Raw genomic sequence first — 7288 nt, 5'->3', positions numbered from 1 at the left:
TGTGTACTTCTTTGTGTTTCCATAATTTCACTTTTTGTCCATTTCAGTACTACCTTTATATTTTTTTAATTTCACTGTATGCTCATACAAAATAAGTCTCAAATCTGAAGTAGCAAAGTGCAGTCCAGCATGCATTAGTTGGCTGTCCAGAAAAAAGTATTCTGAATAACAGAATTACCACTATAAGTGCGATATGGAGAGTCACTAATCCCTTTTATTTTTAAACTACTCTGCTGTTCTGTGTTCTGATCAAAGTTAGTTCTCTGTAAGAGTGGCAAAATCCCTAGACTCTGAAACAGTCCACTGGTGGAGCTTGATCAGTGCTCATTTAGGTAGATCACCGTAAAAGTGGTAATCATAGAATAACGTTGCATGTAGTACTATGATAAGGATTCAAAAGGCTGAATGGAAGTTTTTTTTGTTTGGTTTGGTTTAAGTCTTAAATCCTAGAAGTGGGAGATGTGGAATAAACTGGAGTTGCATAGGTGTTTGGGAAAAATTAAACACGGAACTATAGCTAATAGTTCTAACTATAGTTGCATAGCCTTATATTAGGGTGAACTCCCCTCCAGGAAGGGCAGAGTAAGTGACTTGGTTACCCCCACATGGTCAGCTGAACTGGTGACAGCTGCTAGCAAGAGACCTGGAAGCCAGTGACAGAATCCCACCTTGGCCTGTGCAGAGGAAAGCATGGTTTACTGGTGACCAGCACAATGAAAAGTGTGTCTAAACTGGCTTATCGGTAACAATTTAAAAAGGTACAGGCTACTGAAGATCAGTTAGAGGAGAAAAAAGAAAATAGCTAAGGTCTGGAAAACTTGCCTGGGAAGTACAGGAAAAATGGAAGTCAGTTGGCTGAAAGGAGAGAAGATTGGACAAAGGGGGGAACAGAAGCCATCAGTCATCTAAAGGCTGTTAAAGTCTGTGGTGAAAGGATTGGAGACTACAAGTACAAACTGTAGTGCAAGAAAGAGGAAAACATCCAGACTGAGTTAGGTAACGTCTTTCTGAGAGTGAAGAGAGTCAAGTGGCTGAACAGACTGTTCTGGGAGTTGGGCAGTGTATGTTACATAGGGGAGTTAGGAATAGGTTAATTGTCAGGAGCTCCTGTGGCCAGTTCTGCCAGCAGCAAGGCAGAAGCTTTCCAGCTCTACTTTTTTCTGCCCTGTGAACTCTGTTGCATGCTTTTTGGTTATTTGTTCCATTGATTGCAAAGAAAAAAATATGTTAGGGGTGGTTATTCCTCAGTGGACTTTGCTCTTTTGATGCAAGTACCAGTGTGGCCAGCACCGACTGTGCTTGTGGATGTCCGTGCGGGCATCTTTTGGCGAACTTTACTTCATATTGACAAGGAAGGCTGACAGCAACAGGTAGAGCTGCTGGTGTGCTACAGCCATGGGCATGCTGCAGTTGTTCAGAGGTGTACTGCTGTCCTGAGGAGTTGCACTAGCGTTCACTGAGGTCTGGCATCTACTGACATACAACACCATCATTTCCCAGCTCCCCCTGTGCCACCATGAGGGCTGCTTCAGCATCCCTGTGTACTTGGGCCATGCGGTGGGGGTTTGTTAGCGATTCCAGAGCCAGCTGTGAGCAGCACACCGTGTCCCAGCTGGGCTCACAGCAGGCACCTCGCTAAGCAGCCGTCAGCTTTGCTTGCCAGGCACGTTTGCTAACTCATCGTGAAAGGAGCTGACGCTGGCGTGACCGCACTGCTGCTTCCCTGGTGACGGCTGTGGGAGCCTTACTGTGGTTTTAGGTAGAAGCGGATAGGAGCAGGTTACGATCTTTGTGTAAATCAGATGAAAGGATTCAGATTTGTATGGGCTTTCAATACACCTGGCTCTCGCTGCACGGTGGGTGAGGGGCTGTCCTGAGAAGCTCCCTGCAGACACCTCGTCACGAAAACCAACGTGCAGCCCTGTGTAAAGAGGACAGCGCAGGTAGGCCTGGAGTGCTGCAGAGCCCCAGGCAGCAGCTGTTCCTCCCAGAGGCATTTTCATGGACAGGTCTCAGGAAGGGACACGTGGGGCTGTGCTCAGGCTTTGTGGCGGTCACTGGGGCAGGTTGCAGGTGTGCCCAGCACTGCCATGAGGTGACCAAAGCCATGAGGTGACTGCAGGGCCTAGATCGCCCTGGCACCTCCCCACATGTGTTGTCAGCAGTGCTGGCGCCGTACCCCTCACCAGGCCCTGAGGAGAGCCTTGTTTTTTTCCCAAATATCGCGTGTGTGGGTGCTGTCAGCTGTGTTCCTCACAGGCACAGCACAACCCGGGTACCACCACTGTGCACCACAGGGCTCCCGTAGCTCCATAAAGCTGGTGCTGGTGTGCCCTATGTCCAACCTGCTGGATGCGAGGAGGCTGTGTCTGGAAATACCGAGCATCACAAGGTTGTATCACCTATACGCCAAGAAAACGTCTTTTGGGGGTACGTAGTAGACAAAGGTGGGTTTTTCTTTCCTCACACGGAAACAACTTCCCTGTTTTCCAGCCATTGAATTGTCACCAAAATACTCTCAAATGCAATGATTCAATTCACCTGCTTGCTTCTGTTCTCTCCTGTGCCAGAAGTCCTTTTGGTGGAGCTGCTGGAACGTTTTCATTACTGGGAAATTTCAGAAGAAAAAGCCAGCAGACTGCAGACAGAGCTTGCAAGAAGGGCAGCTGGCTCTGCCTGCTGAGCAGCTCTGCTGTGGCTGCCTTTACTTCACTTAAAAACATGATGTACCTAATTTTGTTTTCAGGGCTTTTATAAAGCATAGGGGAAAAAAATCTTCTCCCATTGAGTTCTCAATGGGACGCCTTCTTCATAGTTTCAGTTTCCCTCCCCCAAAAACCAAACCCATACCTTTTAGGTTAATCAAGCGCTGTCCTTAGAGGAGTGATGCATGAAGGTGTGTGATTTGCGTTTGATTTATCTAATCTCTGAAAAGAGATGAGATTTGAAACCCACAGCAGCACAGAAAGGTCAGTCTTTTCTTATGTTTTGTTGTGGCTTAAAGATGTGTTATAGCCTCATATTGTCCTCTGCTGAGTTATAAAATTCCTGTTATAAGGTTCCCATCAGTACACCTACCTTCTGTAGCTCTGTTTTTGCAGTTACTAACCTGAATGGAAACATGTCGATGTGAAAAAAAAATACATATCATTTAAGATAGTGCATCGTTTGTTCTGACAGGATGTATAAGTACAGTTATGTGAAAGTAGACCTTAAAAATCACTTTTTCCTTTTTTTTTTTTTTGTCCTTTTATGGTCAAGCATTCTGTGGCAAGAGCTTGAAGTGTCATGTTGGATTATGTGTCTTCCAGTAATGTTTTCTCAGAACAATTACAGCTTGCAATGTTTTTCCTTCTCCTCTATGACAAGCTCAATTTTTATCAGCCATAGTCCTTCAAGCTGCTCTCTTAAATCCCTGGCAAAGTAGCACAGGGAGCATTCAACATTTATAGCCTCGCATGAATATAGTATCTAAAAGCCGTACAGCGGTATGGAGATGAGAGGGAAGAAGAGCTAAATCACGCCCAGACTGCTGCGAGAAGCTCAGTGCCTGCCTGGCGTGCAGGCACGCTGGCGAGCTCGGCTGCTGGGCTGATCTGGCAGCCGCAGACACCTCCAGGGCTGCAGCGAGGTTTGTGGCCACCGTGGTAGCCTCCACTGGGAAAGCCGTGGTCTGCTTCGGGTATCCCTGTGAAGCAGAAGTTACGTCTGAATTTATGAAATACCTTTCTGAGGTTTCAGGCTGCCTGGCAAGGCGTAATAGAGCTGGAAGATTCCCAAATTGTTGTGCTTTCCAGAGGCTTCAAGTGTGGGGACCTTCGTTTTATGTCATCCAAAAAGGAGACACGACAGCATCTTCCAGACTGGCGGCTGCGGATGAAAAAGGAATTACACGCTAAATTGTCGTGAGGATTCTGAGTCACAAAGACACAGGTATTATTTTTATTTAAATCACCCTGTTTTGAGTATTGACTGAAGTTGTTTCTCGCTAGATGGTTGCCTCAGACAAGACCAGAGTCAGAGGTGCTGAGCTGGGTGGTAAGAATTAAAAGGCGTGAGAAATTCCCCCTGGGACAGGGAAGCACTCAAAGGGCACATCAAAGGGGGAATTTTCAAGTATTTAGGTCAGCGGACTCTTCCAGCCTCAGAAAAAATCCGCAGTGGTTATAGGAGTGGTGGCTCCCTGAGCACCCCTGGCCGGCCTGCCCGGGCTGTAGCACAGCTTTTTCAGGGGCTGGGCTTCGCCATCATCATTTCCCAAAGGGGCTGTGGTCGTCTTCATTTATTTTTATTTTTTTGTACGTTCCTTGGTACATGTGAAAAAGCAAGGTGAGATTGTGACATTGCTGGATTGAATGAAGAACTACCAAGAAAGGGGTCTTTCTGCTTCTGTGTGAGTTTCGTTTGCAATTCGCACATAGGTTTTCAGGCTTCTGATAAAAATTGGAAAAATACTTTCATTTAACCCAGGGAAGAGAGAACAGAATGGGAAAAAAAGAGTTCAAGGAGATCAATGATCATCTGTTTAAATGCAGTGCACGAGGTGCGCATTATTCAAGCAATATATTTCTTGGAAAAAAAATAAGGCAATACTGATATTTCTGGACCTGAGCCCAGGAAGAAAGCCATTTGTAATGAAATACCTCTGAAAAAAAATAATAAAAAAAGATGCTTTGTAGTATCAGAGCTCTTCTGTTGTTTTGGATTACTTTTCAAGAGGGACTTAATCGGTTTAGCACTCCTGACTTGCTCAGCCATCCACCTTTTCACCTCTATTTTGGGGGGTAAAAACTGGTGATTTGTACAGATGCAGAATGGCACTGCCTGGCCTGACTGCTCCATACAGAGCAGTCTGAAACAGAAGAGTTTGGATTACTCTAGGTTAAAGTAATGAAATGATGTGCAGTAAAGAGTGCTTTTCTTTTCTGTTGTTCAGGTTTTCTTTCAATCTGAGAGTATTGTGAAGTGATAATTTTCAGTGCCAAATCATACTGCCAGTTTCATGGTGTTCAGTATTATGGTGCATAGCAGCCCTGGAATAGCTGTTTTGGCCTTAGGTTTGGCCTTATCATCTGACATTTGAAAAATGAGGCATTTCTAATGGTTTCAGATAAATATCTATCTCTGTGCTGCCTAGTTTTGGAATACTGTTTCCAGATGGTTTTACTTTCTCCAGAGTCTGGTCAGTGGGATGGGTTTACGTAGGTGGCAGGTGGCGTGAAAGGAATTACTCTGTGGACTGCTTACTCCAGGCCTCCTACTTCATTCCCATGACTTCTCTTTTACCTTGAATCCTGACACCTTCACCATGAAAACCCATTTTCATTGAGCCAAACAGAAATGCTGCTAGGCCCTTTGAGGAGCTTTGCTTTTCATTTACGAGAATATGGAGAGTTTGTAGAGCCTACATGACTTTCAGCTCAAGCTTTCTGGAGATCACAGAATCACAGAATTTCTAGGTTGGAAGAGACCTCAAGATCATCGAGTCCAACCTCTAACCTAACACTAACAGTCCCCACTAAACCATATCCCTAAGCTCTACATCTAAACGTCTTTTGAAGACTTCCAGGGATGGTGACTCCACCACCTCCCTGGGCAGCCTGTTCCAATGCCTCGCAACCCTTTCAGTAAAGAAGCTCTTCCTAACATCTAACCTAAAACTCCCCTGGCGCAACTTTAGCCCGTTCCCCCTCGTCCTGTCACCAGGCACGTGGGAGAACAGGCCAACCCCCACCTCTCTACAGCCTCCTTTAAGGTATCTGTAGAGAGCGATAAGGTTGCCCCTGAGCCTCCTCTTCTCCAGGCTGAACAAGCCCAGCTCCCTCAGCCGCTCCTCGTAGGACTTGTTCTCCAGGCCCCTCACCAGCTTCGTCGCCCTTCTCTGGACCCGCTCAAGCACCTCGATGTCCTTCTTGTAGCGAGGGGCCCAAAACTGAACACAGTACTCGAGGTGCGGCCTCACCAGAGCCGAGTACAGGGGGACGATCACCTCCCTAGCCCTGCTGGTCACGCTGTTTCTGATACAAGCCAGGATGCCGTTGGCCTTCTTGGCCACCTGAGCACACTGCTGGCTCATATTCAGCTGACTGTCCACCATCACTCCCAGGTCCTTCTCTGCCTGGCAGCTCTCCAACCATTCCTCTCCCAGCCTGTAGCTCTGCTTGGGGTTATTGCACCCCAGGTGCAGGACCCGGCACTTGGCCTTGTTAAACTTCATGCAGTTGACCTCAGCCCATCGGTGCAGCCTATCCAGATCCTCCTGCAGAACCTTCCTGCCCTCGAGCAGATCGACACACGAACCTAACTTGGTGTCATCTGCAAACTTACTGAGGGTGCACTCAATGCCCTCGTCCAGATCATTGATGAAGATGTTGAAGAGGACCGGCCCCAGCACCGAGCCCTGGGGGACGCCACTAGTGACTGGCCTCCAACTGGACTTGACTCCATTTACCACGACTCTTTGGGCCCGGCTATCCAGCCAGTTTTTAACCCAACGAAGCGTGCGCCAGTCCAAGCCAAGAGCAGCCAGTCCAAGCCAAGAGCAGCCAGATATTTAATCAGATGGTATTTTAGAGGTACCATGAAAAATAGGTTGTTCCTTTTCAACTTGAAGTGATGGGAAAGGCTTGGGAGTTCGCAGGTACTTTTGTTGAAAGCATGGCGTTGAACTGATACCTACTACTCTTAACACCTGTGTGGCACCCAAGTAGCAGCAGAGGTCGTCCTGTGTGTGTTGGGTTCGTGTGGCAAGGCTGGCGGTGACCTCTGCGAGACCAGTGTGGTGTAATGCTGCAGGAACACTGGGAAAGAAAACAGACTCACAAGTATTCATGCAGGTACCTGTAAAAAGTTGCTAGAAGGAAAAAACTGCAGCGTCTCTGTCAGATTTCTGATGGAAAGAGTCCTTTATGGATGAGGATTCAGGTCAGTGGGCATCCCTCAGGTCCCAGCCCGAAGCGAGGTGCAGCAGCCCCTGTGAGCAGGTAGGAGGGCAAGCTTCCCCCGCCTCCCACCCAGCTCAGCCTTGTTCAGCGAACCATCTTGACACCTTTCATCCATTTCTCAGACGTCGCTTTTTGAGCAACCTCCCCTTGTAAAGAATATAGCAGTTTCAGGGCCTGTCAGGGCCTTCAGATTATTCTTCTTATTATTATTCTTTCCAGTGGAAAAGGGGATTTTGCTAGGTGCAGGCTAGCCTTTAGTGAGGTGCCCCACTCCATTTGTAACATCTTTTGGCATTGAATATTCAGTAAATGACTGCTGCTTTAGTGCAAAGTGCAGGACAGAG

The sequence above is a fragment of the Anas acuta genome, chromosome 1 (genome assembly GCF_963932015.1).
Source record: "Anas acuta chromosome 1, bAnaAcu1.1, whole genome shotgun sequence".
Lineage (NCBI taxonomy): Eukaryota > Metazoa > Chordata > Aves > Anseriformes > Anatidae > Anas > Anas acuta.
Note: the sequence above shows the minus strand (reverse complement) of the source record.